Source organism: Bos grunniens, chromosome 19, assembly GCF_055505025.1.
Source record: "Bos grunniens cultivar Pamir isolate PY7600 chromosome 19, Bosgru_T2T1.0, whole genome shotgun sequence".
Taxonomy (NCBI): Eukaryota; Metazoa; Chordata; class Mammalia; order Artiodactyla; family Bovidae; genus Bos; species Bos grunniens.
In genome coordinates this window covers 8,628,847-8,644,955 of record NC_141183.1, presented here as the reverse complement: position 1 = coordinate 8,644,955, position 16,109 = coordinate 8,628,847, and positions in this window count along the sequence as shown.

Genomic DNA, 16,109 nt, shown 5'->3' with positions numbered 1-16,109 from the left:
ACCTCAAACTGGCAGTATTTCATGGGTGGGTGAGCAGAGAGACAAACTTATCTGGGTTGGCACGTCTTAACTTGTTCTTTATCGAGTTTGTGACTGCAGGTGTGTTTTGGGGTTCACTCATCCTGTGACCTAGAAAGTACACAAGAGAGGAGAGCTGGCAAGGAGGGCAAAGGGGTGACTTGGAAGAAGCCTGAGTTGACTTCACACGCTCTGTGTCCTGTGGGCAGAGGTGGCGCTGCCCCTCACAGACCCCAGAAGGTGACCAGCACCCCCCCAGGGAAAGGAATGTTAAGGTACCATGGATAAGTTACCAATACTCCATCCCCAAAACATAATTCGCTTGTTTCACATATTTTCAAAATTCTATAATAAAGCATCCTTTTGCTTCAAATTTTCAACCTTAAAGTTCAATCAAAACTTTAAATAAGCAGAAAAGCTGTTTTTCTGGATATGAAGATTGCTCAGCACGCCTGGAAGCAAGGGCGGTGATCTGCTCAAGGCTTAACTGCTTTTTGCTTTTTCCTTCTAATTTTATAATTTTTTCTTCTGTTTTTAAATTGAAGTGGGCATCCCTGGTGGCTCAGATGGTAAAGAGTCTGCCTGCAATACAGGAGACTAGGGTTTGATCCCTGGGTTGGGAAGTTCCCATGAAGAAGGGAATGGCAACCCACTCTAGTATTCTTGCCCGGAGATCTCCATGGACACAGGAGCTTGACAGGGTTACAGTCCATGGGGTCGAAAAAAGTCAGACACACGATTGAGCAACTAACACTTTAGCTTTATAGTTGATTTACAATGTTTCAGGTGTACAGCAAGGTGATCCAGTTACACACACACACACACACACACACACACACACACACCCTCTTGTGCTTTTTGACTCATCCTTTCAAACGTTGAAGGCTCAGGTACACTATTACCAGCCAAGACTGTCCTGGCAGGTAGACTGACCACACCTGGGAAAGACACCATCCATACAGACAACTGAGATTTAATTCTTCCCATCTCAGAATCAGTATCTGTATTCCCAGGAAAACTTATGAAGATAATAGGTAAGGAAACTAACAGTCTTAACTTTGTATTGTATGCCTGTGGATGGCAGAAGGAGGGCCCCCAAAGACATCTACCTCTAAAACCAGAACCCGTGAATTTGTTAGGTCATATGGCAAACGGGAATAAAAGTTGCAGATGAAATTAAGAGTGCGAATCAGATGACCTTAAAAAAAGGAGATTAGCCTGGATTATCCAGATGACCCAGTGTAATCACAAGGGGTCTGCCTTCAGCTCGATTTCAGCTCAGGGATACCCCAGTCACTCTTCTGACCTCCAGGACTGCAAACAATACATTCGTGTTACTTCAGGCAGCTATAAGTTTGTGGTAACTTGTCATAGCAGCCACAGGAAATGAACACAGCGCCCCTCCTCTTAAGTTTTTCTTTGCGTGTGTATTTTCAACCCCCTCACAATACAGACTCTACTGTACATAACATTTTGAATGAATATTTTCAGATAATCTTTTATTGAACCACAGCATCCAAACGGAGAATCAGATACGCAGCTGATGATCACAAAGAGAAGACACCTGTGTGACCACAGCTCCAGTCAAGAACTCTAACACGACAGCCCCCCAGAAGCCCCCTTGCCCTGTTCCCTCCACAAACGCGGCACTTCTGGACTTCTGCACATGTCCCGGTTTTCCTGTTCATGAACTTTCTAAATGAAACCCCACAGTATGTACATTATGTTCTCTTTTCTATTGTGGTCAGACTTACACATGGGTGTCCCAGGTGGCTTAGTGATAAAGCATCCACCTGCCAAGCAGCAGACACAGGTTTGATCTCTGGGTCGGAAAGACCTCCTGGAGAAGGAAATGGCAACCCTTTCCAGTTTTTTTTGCCTGGGAAATCCCATGGGCGGAACAGCCTGGCGGGCTACAGTCCATGGGGTCACAGAAGAGTCGGACACGACTTAGTGACTAAGTGAACAACAAACTTACACACAGTGAAAAGCACAAATTTTAGGTCTGTTTTCACATGTGTAGACACTCAACAGCCCTGTGACTTTGCGTTCCCCAAACTCCCTTTCCTCTGGCCAGTGCGTTTGCTCGTGTGCATGCTCAGTTGCTCAGTTGTGTCCAACTGTTTTTGACTCCATAGACTGTAGCCCACCAGGCTCCTCTGTCCATGGCATTTCCTAGACAAGAACACTGGAGTGAGGTGCCACTTCCTATTCCAGGGGCCCCATGCATGTACCCCCTCCCCCAAAAACCACTTTCCTGACCTCTATCACCATAGAATTATTAATACTTTTGCCTGATTTAGGGCTCTGTGGCTGTAAATGGGGGCTTCCCTGATAGCTCAGTTGGTACAGAATCCGCCTGCCGTGCAGGAGACCTCAGTTCGATTCCTGGGTTGGGAAGATCTACTGGACAAGGGATAGGCTACCCACTCTAGAGCTGTAAATGGCACCATGCAGTATGCTAAAACCTGTTTTCTTCCTCGATCATCAAAATATCATAAGTAACTTTCTGCCGTACAGTTGGACCATAATTAGTTTAGTCCATTTGCCCCTTCTGTCAACGGTTGCTTCCAGTTTGGGGATAATTTTAAGAATTAATTATCAAAGATGCATCAGGTTTCTTTTACTCAAGGAAGTAGGTGGACCAAGGATGAAAATTCACACACACACTGCGTTCTAGCTGGATCTTCACAAATTGTGATCACTGGACCCACTTCTCTAACAGATCCTGGCAAGACCCAGGCTTTCTGGAGGACACTGAAGACTGTCCCTGCTGAAACAATTATTTTCTTTTCTTTTTCTCTTGCTACTCCATGAGACATGCAGGATCCTAGTTCCCTGACCAGGGTTTGAACCTGTGTCCCCTGCAGTGAAAGCACTGGACGCCAGGGACGTCCCTGAAACAATTGTTTTTTTTTTCAGTTCCCCAATACGGCCACTTCCTCTCCCTGCAACCCAGCAACCAAGAAGGTATTTCCTCTCGGAGTTCAGTCAACTGTCTAATTCCTCCAGCTGACAAGCCACTGTTCAGAACCTCATGTTCTAGACAGGAACACTTCCCTGTATTCCTTGGAAGATAAAGAACGTTCCTCAGCAAAAACTGAGTAAACAAGTCCACACCTTGATTCTGGGTAACATGGCAAAAGCTAAAACCGAAGTAGTTGGCCTGAAGTTGCTTCCAGCTTTTATACTGTTTGCACAGACACCACGGAATCGAGAAACACAGGAGAGCCCAGAGTATTCCAAGGAAAATGTTTGCAGGCTGACAAATTATGACGCCACTTTCCAAAAATGTGCATATTAAGATATTGGCATTTTCTGCACTTAGCTAATGTAGTGGATAAAAGCCTGCTCAACTGGAGTGCAATTGGGGACTCTGATGCCTGGAAATGAGTACGTACTAAGCACTTGTGGATTATTTCGGTTCTTATTAGAATATATGGAACAGTATAGGCTTCCGATGCCAGGCACGAAAAGCAAATGGTACAGAAGGGAGACAGAACGTAGACTTGCAGGGATTTTCCTGGTAATCCTGCATTTAAGACTCCACACATCCACTGAAGGGAGCACAGGTTCCATCCCTGGTCGAGGAACTAAGATCACACATGCCATGTGGCCAAATAAATAAGTAAATTAATAGATTTAAAATAAAATACTTTTATTATCTTTACATTTGATTGGCTTAAAACCAAACAAACGAGACTCTCTTCACATGGTTGTGAGAGTTGCACATGGCCCACATTCAAGCTCCAAGTTCACCAACTGCGAGGCTTTCCCTGTGTCCCAAGGCCCTGTCTCTACAGAGCAGAGCAAAGAACCATCCAGTCTCAGAGACCTGTTCCGAGGAGAAAATGAAATGCAGGTGCCACAGCGAGCCCAGCACCAGGTGTGGGCTAAATGGTCATTTGTTGTTGTTTAGCCACTAAGTCGTGTCTGACTCTTTGCGACCCCATGGACTGTAGCCCGCCAGGCTCCTCTGTCCATGGGATTTCCCAGGCAGGAATACTGGAGTGGGCTGCCATTTCCTTCTCCAGGGTATCTTCCCGACCCAGGGATCGAACCCCTGTCTCCTGAGTCTCCTTGCATTGCAGGCGGATTCTTTACCGCTGAGCCCGTGGGGAAGCCCCAAGTGGTCCTTAGGTGGAAGCTGTCTTAGGTTTGTGGCTTTTGGTACCTTCCCCTGTGGGTCTACAGTGCAGTTGGTTGAATAAATAAGATTCTTGATTTCTGCTCCAGAATCTGAAGTCATTAAACCCCCACACAGAGCAGCTGTTTCCCCTTACTTGGTAAGCAATCCCCTGATAGTAAATGCAAGCCTAGGGGAACAAATGAACCCTGTAGGTGACTCACGAGCCGCTGACCTTTCGCAGAGTGGAACTGTTACCAAGCAAGGACTCACAGGTGAGTCAGCTGCTGGGAGGTGAGGGCATAGCGTGGGGACACTCAGAACAAGGGCCCCGAGACTGACCCCACCTGCCTCTAGAGCGGATCTGAGTCATTTCAGTTTCCTCTTACTTGGGAAGAGGGAAGTAGAGGGTGATTTCCTTGATTTGTACCAAAATTAGAGAAGAAAAAGGTTGGTGAGGGGATCCAGAGTAAGAGTTTTGTCATTGTTTTATTTTCTGAAGTCTCCCTTATATGCCTAAGCAGAACTTCCCCCAAAGAATTCGATAGTCACAAATCCCCTCCCCAGGTTCCAATCACAACTTGGGAAGACTGACTCCTCTTTCTGGAGAAGAGATGTCCACACCCAAATGAGAATTTCCCGAAAGTTAAGTTGCTTCAGTCTCATCCAACTCTGCAACCCCGTGGACTGTAGCCCTCCAGGCTCCTCTCTGTCCATGGGATTCTCCAGGCAAGAATACTGGAGTGGGTTGCCTTTCCCTTCTCCAGGGGATCTTTCTGACCCAGGGATCAAACCCACATCTCAAACCCACATGTCTCCTGCTTTGGCAGGTGGGTTCTTTACCACTAGTATTACTCGGAAAGCCCCAAAACTACCATAGCTCTGGTCTGTTCTCCTAAAGGCCCATTTATCTTTCTGAAAAAGCCCTTTGTTTTCCCATAATTGTCCTTCCCCTCCCCTGCCCCTTCCCTTTTAAGATGGTTTGTGTTGCTGTTCAGTCTCTAAGCTGTGTCCGTCTCTTTATGACCCCCTGGACTGCAGCACGCCAGGCTTTCCTGTCCTTTGCTATCTCCTGGAGTTTGCTCAAACTCATGTCCTTTGAACTGGTAATCCAACCATCCCATCCTCTGGTTTACAAGCCCCCAATTCTAACTACCTCCTTGAGTCACATTTTTCATGAACTCCTGTATACCTGGGTGAATTTTAAAAATCTGTCTTTTCTCTCAATAAATTGTCTTTAATTTGCAGGACCCTGAGCAATAAACCTAAGAGGGTAGAAGAAACATTTTTCATCTCTGACACTGGAGTTCATGTCTTTACTGTTACCTGTTAAAAACAATTACTCAAAAACCCTTGTTAGGCACGGTTAAGAGAACTGATTCCAGACTATCACGGTGGGTATGAGACCACGGCGAGGGGATTTTACAGTGGGGACTAGGGTATAGTCTCAATTAGGCTCAATTAGGAATATAGTGTGGGCAAGTGGGAGTGTATGGAAAATTACTAAGAGCAAAAACTATGTCAGGAACAGGGGGGTTCTGGCTGAACTGACCAAACAGGTTTCTTACTGAAGGCAGGCCAATTAGGGGTGGGGTCAGACCTCACCTGGGGGTTGGTGAAGGGTCAAGAATCTCATAACGAAAAAAAAAAAAAAAGAATCTCATAACGTATCAAGATGTGGGGCTGTGGTGGTTCTGGTTAAAGTAACTCAGCAAGACTTTTGTTAAAACTAGATTTTACAGGGAGGTGTAGACACCGGCCTAGGGGATGGTCCGGGGCCTGAGGAAAATTTGGTCAAATGAAGAATCTTTGTCAAAACTTACCCTCGGGGGCTTCCCAGGTGGTCCAGTGGTTAAGACTTCATGTTCCTGATGCAGGGGACGTGGGTTTGATCCCTAGTCGGGGAACTGGATCCCACAGACCACAACTGAGAGTCCACATGCTGCAATTAAGACCTGGTGCAAATGAATAATTTTTTTAGAAGTGAAATCCATTGTTTAAAAAAAAATAACCCTCATTTAGTCCTTTTGAAAAAAAAAATTATTTATTCATCTAGCCAGGTCAGGTTTCTGTTGCAGCACATGGGCCCTTTCGTTGCAGCCAGCAGGCTTGTCTCTAATTGTGGCGTGTGGGCTTAGTGGCCCTGCAGCCTGTGAGATCTTAGCTTCCAGACCAGGGATAGCACTCATGTTCCCTGAATTGGAAGGCAGATTCTTAACTACTAAACCACCAGGGAAGTCCCCTCATTTAGTCCTTTTGAGGTTTAATTGGAATGTTCTCTAATTAAAAGATATTATATAATAAAAAGAGAAAAGTAGATACTATATCATGAAAAGAGGATGGTAAGCATAATTTATTACAGGCCTAGTAGGTCCCACGGAGAAGGCAATGGCACCCCACTCCAGTACTCTTGCCTGGAAAATCCCATGGACGGAGGAGCCTGGTGGGCTGCAGTCCATGGGGTCGCTAAGAGTCGGATACGACTGAGCGATTTCACTTTCATTTTCACTTTCATGCTTTGGAGAAGGAAATGGCAACCCACTTCAGTGTTCTTGTCTGGAGAATCCCAGGGACAGGGGAGTCTGGTGGGCTGCCGTCTATGGGGTTGCACAGAGTCAGACATGACTGAAGCGACTTAGCAGCAGTAGGTCCCAAGTGTTTGCAGATGTCACCTCCTCGAGCCTCTCGTGTTCCAAGGAGGGTATGGATTCAGTGAGGGCCGGCGACTGCCCAGGATCCCGCTAGTGTCCACCTGTCACTCACAAATGTGGGCTGCGCACTCAGGCACTGTGCCAGGCACTGGGAATAGAGTGGCGAACAAGACAGTCACCACCGCCCTGGGACAGACTGGCTGGCTGAGAGAAGACCCCTTCTAAGAGTAAAACACACAGAAATGATGCCTTCAGGGAGAGCTCACGGGGTCCCCACCTTTGGAGGAGCGGGGAGGGGACACTGGTGGGACCGGCGCTGAGAGCAGAATCACAAGGAGCATCGGGTGGAGGAAGGTGGAGGGAAAGGTCCACCGGGGGCTGGAACAGCAAGAGCAGAGGCCACACGCAGGATGGAACTATGGTGGTTCTGTGGTCCGAAGGCAGTGCCACCCAGCTCCAAAGTCCACTCGACCTCACTGAGGCCTCTTTGCACCTGTAACCTGATAGAACTGGGCCTTTTGGCTGCCTGGTGTCAAGTTCAGTCGCTCAGTCATGTTGGACTCTTTGCAACCCCATGGACTGCAGCATGCCAGGCTTCCCTGTCGTTCACTATCTCCTGGAGTTTGCTCAAACTCCTGTCCATTGAGTCAGTGATGCCATCCTCAGCTAGCCAGCACTGAACTAGGACACTTTCATTTTGCTCCTAGAACAAAAACATAACCAGATGGGCCTTCTTGATCAAGTCAGGTGTTTAACCAAAACAAGTATGATGCCCAGCCAAAAAGACAAAAAGAGGGACAATTTAAAAAAAATTTTGGTCTGAAGCAGACTTGAGACAGAGGCTTTTAGCCTAATCTAATTCATGCCCTCCTTCTGGGAAGAGATTAGCGTTCCTGATGAAATTCATAAGGCTAGTTATCTAGGAAGCCAGTTATCTACCCACCCACCTGACTGTCTGGACCTTTAGCCAGTGATTCTTATTGTATTTAGCCTGATGATGATATTTTCTTAGAAAATATACCTACCTAAAAATGAGCTTCTTTTTTTAAAAAAATTGAAGCATAGGACTTCCCTGATGGTCCAGTGGTTAAGAATCCTTCTGCCAATGCAGGGGACACGGGTTCCCAGATCCCTGGTCTGGAAAGATTTTGCACGCCGTGGGGCAACTATGCCCATGCACCACAACTACCGAGCCTGCTCACCCTAGAACCCACGCTCCACAGCAAGAGAAGCCACCGTGATGAGAAGCTTGCACCCCGAATTAGAGAGTAGCCCCCGCTCGCCACAATTAGAGAAAGCCCTTGCGCAGCAGTGAAGACCCAGTTCAGTTCAGTTCAGTTGCTCAGTCGTATCCGACTCTTTGAGACCCCATGGCCTGCAGCACGCCAGGCCTCCCTGTCCATCACCAACTCCCGGAGTTTACCCAAACTCATATCCATTGAGTCGGTGATGCCATCCAACCATCTCATCCTCTGTCGTCCCCTTCTCCTCCTGCCTTTAATCTTTCCCAGCATCGGGGTCTTTTCAAATGAGTCAGCTCTTTGCATCAGGTGGCCAAAATATTGGAGTTTCAGCTTCAACATCAGTCCTTCCGATGAACACTCAGGGCTGATCTCCTTTAGGAAATGAAGACCCAGTGCAGCCAAAAAGAAATTAATTGAAAAACTAAAAAGATAGAAAAAAGTAAAATTGGGGTATAGTTGATTTACAAGTGTAAGTTGTATTAATCACTGCTGCACAGCAAAGTGATTTAGTTCAATGTACATTCTTTTTCAAATATTAGTTTTCCGTATGGTTTATCGCAGGATATTGAATACGGTTCTCTGTGCTATGCAGTAGAATCTTATTCACCCGTTCTATATATAAAAGCTTGCATCTGCTAACCTCAGCCTCCCACTCCGTCCCGCCTCAACCTGTTTCCCCTTGGCAGCCACCAGTGTGTTCTCGATGTCCGTGATTCTGTTTCTTTTTTAAAATTAGTGATTGATGCGGGTTTTCCTCGCTGCCCTGCCTGCAGGCCGGCTCTAGCTGTGGTTCATGGGGGCTGCTCTGTGTTGCAGCGCCCGCTTCTCACTGAGGTGGCTTCTCTGTTGCAGAGCATGGGCTCTAGGGCGGGGGCTCCCAGTGGCTGCAGCTCACGGAAGACCCATGGCGTCTTCCCAGACCAGGCATTGAACCCGTGTCCCCTGCATTGGCAGGTGGATTCTTAAGCACTGGGCCACCAGGGAAACCCTGTTTCTTGTTTCATAGATATGTTCATTGGTGTCATATTTTAGATTCCACATTGATATCATATGGTATTTGTCTTTCTCTTTCTGACCTACTTTACTTAGTATGATAATCTCTAGTTGCAACCAAAAAATCAACTTCTGATTTGCCCTACAGGGTCTCTCCCCTTGCCTACAAGATTGTAATAAAACTTTAACAGATACTTACAACTAAATTGTTTTAAGTCTTCTTTCACTCATCTAAAAAAAAAAAATTAGGGACTTTCCCGGTGGTCCAGTGGCTAAGACTCTGTGCTTCCAATGCAGGGGGCCCGGATTTGAAGATCCCTGATCAGGGAGCTAGATCTCATGTTCCTCGACTGAAGATCCTGCATGCTGCAACTAAGACCCGGCACAGGCAAACAATAAATAAAATTAATAAGTACTTAAAAATTAGAATGCATAGATTACTTAATGTGATTGACCTGCTTGTGTCAAGTTATGCTAAGAGGCTACTGTAAATGTAGGAAGAATCAGCAAAAGGTCCAAAGAAAGCTCAAAGAAATAGCGAGACAACTATAGGGGAACACTAAAAACCAAGAGTGGTTTTGCACATGCGCAATAGTGTAACCTCTGAATGGTGAAAAGAGATGATCTAAGATGCTTGTTGGAGAAGGCAACGGCACCCCACTCCAGTACTCTTGCCTGGAAAATCCCATGGACGGAGGAGCCTGGTAGGCTGCAGTCCATGGGGTCGCTAAGAGTCAGACACGACTGAGTGACTTCACTTTCACTTTTCACTTTCATGCACTGGAGAAGGAAATGGCAACCACTCCAGTGTTCTTGCCTGGAGAATCCCAGGAACGGGGGAGCCTGGTGGGCTGCCGTCTATGGGGTTGCACAGAGTCGGACACGACTGAAGTGGCTTACCAGCTTAGCAGCAAGATGCTTGTGCTGGGAGGAAGGGCAGAGGGAAGCAGAGGGGAGATGGTGAGAGCCCAGCCTGAATCCCCCAGGAAGAAAGGCAACAGCCCAGGATGAAGAAGGTGAGTCAAAAAGAGCAGCATACCTGTTATGCAGAAATAGGGAGAGAAAGGACTTCCCCAGTGGACCAGTGGTTAGGACTCGGCACTCCCAATACAGGGGGTCTGGGTTCAAACCCTGGTCAGGGAACTAGATCCATGTGCTGCAACTAAGACCCAGAGCTGCCAAGTAAATAAATACATATTTAAAAAATAATAAGATAAATTTTGCAATATGCCAGGTACTGAATAAATATTTTTTTAAAAATAGGAAGAAACAGGCAGATGAGGGAATTCCCTGGTAGTACAGTGGTTAGGACTCCACTCTTTCACTGCAAAGGGTGTGAGTTCCATCCCTGGTGGGAGAACCAAGAAGCCACAAGCCATGAGATGTGGTGGAAAAAAAAAAAAAGAAACAGGGAGATAAGTGAACTTGGAAGGAAAATCACTGCAGATGGTGATTGCAGCCATGAAATTAAAAGACGCTTACTCCTTGAAAGGAAAGTTATGACCAACCTAGATAGCATATTAAAAAGCAGAGACATTACTTTGCCAACAAAGGTCCGTCTAGGCAAGGCTATGGTTTTTCCTGTGGTCATGTATGGATGTGAGAGTTGGACTATAAAGAAAGCTGAGTGCCAAAGAATTGATGCTTTTGAACTGTGGTGTTGGAGAAGACTCTTGAGAGTCCCTTGGACTGCAAGGAGATCCAACCAGTCCATCCTAAAGGAGATCAGCCCTGGGTGTTCATTGGAAGGACTGATGCTGAGGCTGAAACTCCAGTACTTTGGCCACCTCATGCAAAGAGTTGACTCATTGGAAAAGATCCTGATGCTGGGAGGGATTGGGAGCAGGAGAAGGGGACGACAGAGGATGAGATGGCTGGATGGCATCACCGACTCAATGCACATGAGTTTGGGTAGATTCCGGGAGTTGGTGATGGACAGGGAGGCCTGGCGTGCTGCGATTCATAGGGTCACAAAGAGTCGGACACGACTGAGCGACTGAACTGAACTGAACTGAGGCCAAGTGGAGAGGGCTGTGGGAAGCAGGCAACTGCTGTTCAGTGTCAGCATTTCCATCCTATGAATTTTTAAACTAGTGCTTTATTGAGCACACACACACACAAAACTAAACTAAAAAAAAACACCCAGCAGGGTTAATATAAATCTAACATGACCAGAGGAAGTGAGGCCTTTATTTCATTTTGACTTCTTAATATCTTCTTTTTCTTTCTCCCCATTAACTTACAAAGAGGTAATCAACTCTCAAGTAATTGGGAACAAAGACAGCACAATAGCGAAGGGGATTTTTGGAAGCGTTGCCCATAGCTCATTACAGTAATTCGTCATGACAGAAAGTGACAGCCTAATGAAGTTTGCAAGTGGCCACAAGTGTTGGAAATTTGACTCAGAGGGGACAGCCCGCACAGGTGGAATTCTAAAGGAATTCTGTCCCATAAGCAGGTGGCTAACGTAGCTGCTGATGGAAGTCGGTTATGAAAAGCCCATATCCTTGGATGAACCTATAGCCTGTTACGCAGAGTGAAGCGAGTCAGAAAGAGAAGAACATTGTACATTAACACATATATAAGGAATCTAGAAAAATGGTATCAAATGGTATTCTATTTTCAGGGAAAGAATGGACTCAGATAAAGAAAACAGACTTATGGACACAATGCGGGGAGAGGTGAGACAAAGGGAGAAAATGGCATCGATACGCGTGCACCACCATGTGTAAAATAGACAGCTGGTGAGAAGCTGCTATGCAACACAGGAAGCCCAGCCTGGCGCTCTGTGACCACCTGGGTGGGGGGGAGGAGGGGAGGCGGGGAGGCTCAAGAGGGAGGTGATACACGTATGGGTGCCTGCATGCTAAGCCGCTTTAGTAGTGTCCGTGTTCAACTTTTTGCGACCCTACGGACTTTATCCTGCCAGGCTCCCCTGTCCATGTGATTCTCCAGGCAAGAATACCGGAGTGGGTTGCCATGCCCTCCTCCAGGGGATCTTCCCAACCTAGGGATCAAACTTGTCTCTCTCACGTCTCCTGCATCAGCAGGCACGTTCTTTACCACTTTTGCCAACTGGCAATTATGGCTGATTTGTGTTGTTGTAAGGAAGAAATCAACACAACATTATAAGGCAATTTTCCTCTAATTAAAAGATAAATTTTAAAAGACCCCACATCTTGGTTTTGTTAACAAGGAATTTGTTGTTGAAAGAAAACAGGAGTCCTATTTTAACTCCATACAGTAATCTCAATGTCTGACTGCTGGTGGCTGCCGTCCTAAAGCAGCGTTGTGTAACCATCACCCAACTGCACAGCTGACGGGCAGAAGGGACACGTGAGCTTCCAATGACTTACTCAGCTCCACTTGAATTAAATTTGCAATAAAGACCTCCTTTTCTGCTGTAGCTGCAAAAAAAATCGGAAAAAAAATCAGAATGACTAATTGTTTTCAATGCATTCATTATGTGTATCCAAGAACAACCACAGCCAGCCTGTACACTTGAAACTATCATAAAGGGATGTGCTTTTTCTAGTTTTCTGGATGGTCAAGTGAAAGTGTGTGTGGAAGTGTTAGTGCCTCAGTCGTGTCTGCCTCTTTGCGACCTCAAGGACTGTAGCCTGCCAGGCTTCTCTGTCCTTTGAATTCTCCAGGCAAAAATACTGGAGTGGGCAGCCATTCCCTTCTCCAAGGGGAATCTTCCAACCCAGGGATCAAACCCAGGTCTTCGGCATTGCAGGTAAATTCTTTACCATCTGAGCCACTTTAATTGAATGATTTAAATGACACACTTCTACACTTTGTTCAAGAGACAAGTACACGGTTCCCATGAGGTGAAAACAGGCAAGAAAACAATCACAAAGCACTCGAGCTCTGGTGGAAGCATGCACAAGTGACCAGGGACCAGGATCTTTGCTGATGAGATGGGCAGGCATTCAGGTAGCCTCTGACTTCATCTACGAGGTTAAGGGCAAAGGGTGTTCATTTGTGAAAAAGGTCATTTGTCCCAGGAACTTTACTCATCACATCTAAACATTTTTCCATGTCACTCATCTCAGGACACCAAAGTTCAAATCAACAGAGTCAAGAGTGAAAGACTCCTCTAGCTGCCAAGGCAAAGATAACTCTCCCTGATCTGGGATCAGCTTAACAGGCAAATTTGTTAGTAGAAGAACAAGAAATATGTCTAAAATTAACTACTTTATTGGGTGCAGGGGAGCGGGAAAGGTCCCTAAAAGATGAAAAGAGAACATGTGAGCTACTGATACTCATCAGAGTAAAAGCCAAAGTCTCACAATTTCCTGCAAGATCCTGCAAGACCTGGTCCCCAGCTCCCTGCATTCCTGCTCATAAACCCTTCTTGCCTACCGTCCATTGTACTGGTGGCTTTGGCTGCTTCCACACTGGCTGTTCCCTCTGCCTGGGATGTTCTTCCAGGGTGTCCCGTGACCCACTCACTTCTTTTCGGATTTTGTTAAAGATCAAAGATTCAGGCCCTTCCTGAATACCCTAATTAGAATTGCAGGGACCTCCCTAGTGGTCCTGTGGTTAAGACTCCTTCCTTCCACTGCAGGGGGCATGCATTCAGTCCCAGGCCGGGAACTAAGATCCAACAGGCTGAGAGCAGTGCGGGCATGGGTGGGGAATAAATAAAAAACAATAAGTGAAATTGTAAACCTCACCCTCCACTCCTTCCTAGCCCAGATTTCTCCCCATCCCCCACACCCCTTTCACAATCATGTGACCCAAGGACTCTAATGATTTCACTGTCTCCCCTGCACTAGAATGTCAGCTCCCCGAAGATGAGTTACCTCTGTCTTGCTTTCTGTCCTGGCCTCACTCAGCCAGCAGTGAGTGTTCCATATTTGTTCAATCCATCAGAAAACTGTCACCAGGTTCATACACCAGAGAACATGTAGTACTCTACCTAAAATTACACTTTCAGAGTTGTAACTTTTTTTTTCCAGATCAACAGCATTTTTCCGGCAGACATTAATCAGCCATCTGAACCACACTGGCTCTGTACAAACTTCTTTTGGTCTTGATTTGTACCTCTCAATGTCAAATGTGAGCAATGTTCTGGCCAGAGATACTTCTAAACCCTTAACACCCTATCTGGGACTTCAAATTCTGGTATGTGTTGCACTGGATTCCTCATCAAAGAAAATCTTTCATGCTGAGTAGAACCACCTGTTGTCACCGGGAGTGACTCTGGCCAGAAAGCTTCATTGCAATGTGCTCTGATCCCCAAGCGCCAAGTGTTCAGCTGGCCCGTGACATGATAAATGCTTCCCGGGCCTCTGTGCAGCTGGGACACCCCGGCAGATTTCTAAGAAAGAGCCCACCCATTCAGGTTAAGTCTTCTGCATAACTTTCTGATGAAATAAAATCTTGACTAAATTCCGAAAAAAGAAAAAAACCCCACCAACCCCCAAAATAGAGTAAATAAATAAATGAAACAAAGAAACTCCCACAAAATAAAAAAAAACTCTATACCAAATTACAAAAGAGAGCACAATCTGGTGTATGATTCCACCCTCTAGTGGACGAAGAAAGAAGCTCAAAATCTTGTCTTGATAGAACTACTCTTTAGCTTATTTTTTATTGTTTTCTGCTATAGTCCTTTTGGGTCCCAGGGCCATTTTTAACATAAGAAAAATGACTTCTTAGAGACCATATGTTTAATTATGCATTGCTACTATTATTCAATCCCTGAGTCAGGAAGATCCCTTGGAGAAGGAAAAAGGTAATCCACTCCAGTATTCTGGCCTGGGAAATCCCATGGACAGAGGAGTCCACGGGGTCGCAAAAGAGACATGACTTAATGACTAAGCAACAACTATTAAAGTAGCATGTTTTTTGAAAGACTGGAGTCCTGCCTGCTTCAACCCTCTTACATAATCCAGAGGAACAAACATCATAAATGGTAAGGCTCATCCATAGGACGGAGCAGCCTATTATATATACACGCATGTATTCTTTGGGGAAAATAAGCATGCTGTCACCACGCCTGGACCAGCGGAGGCCAACCCCACAGAAGGGCTGGAACGGAGTGATCAGGAGACAGCTGGGGGACATTCCAGGAGCCACGTGCGGGCATGCCATCAGCCACACGGAGTGTTCTCAGGAGTCTCCCCCCGTGGGTTCGAAGGTTCCCTCCACCACCTGCTCAGGTGCCCAGCACACTCGTCGTGTAGGAGAACTAGTGACGACTGATGTCGTGGGAATCCCTTGGCAGTCCAGTGGTTAGGACTCGGCTCTTTTGATCTTGGGTGGCCTCAGCCTGCAGCGGCTTGAAGCAGGGTTTCAATTCCCAGCCAGAGATTGAAGTCAGGCCACAGGAGGGAGAGCACTGAATCCTAGCCCCTAGATCACCAGGAGGGCTTCCGTGGTGGCTCAGATGGTAAAGATTCACTTGCAATGCAGGAGACCGGGGTTCAATTCCTGGGTCAGGAAGATCCCCTGGAGAAGGGAGTGGCTACCCACTCCAATGTTCTTCCCTGGAGAATTACATGGAGAGGGCCCTAGCGGGCTACAGTCCATGGTATCACAAAGAGCTGGGCACAATTGAGCGACTAACACACACACAGACACACACACACACACACACACACACACAAGGAACCAGTGGGCCAGTGACAAGGCCCTGGCCTGTACGGCTTTGCAGAAATAAATTCCCACAAAGACAGAAAAAAGTAATGAAACTGTAAAGTATTTATTAGGAGGAAAAAGAGTACATGCGGACAGCCACACTGGCAGGCTCAGAGAGAGAGAGTCGCGCCCTTGTGGTAGTTTGAATTGCTTTTATGGGGCATTTCTTCCAGGTTTCCTTTGGCCAATCATCGTGCTTTGCCTGGTCTGTATTGGGCATATCTCAGGGTGCTCCCACGTGTGTGCATCTCTCAACCAGGATGGATTCTAGCAAAGAGGCCCAGGGGTGGGTTGGCATCACTTACTGTGGGGAAGCGTCCTTCTCCCTTTTTGACCTCCAAGGAGCTTTTCTGCGCATGTGTAGTCAGGAAGGTCTGCTTGACTTCAAGAATGAGGAATGTGTGGTCTTTTATCTCTTATCTGGGG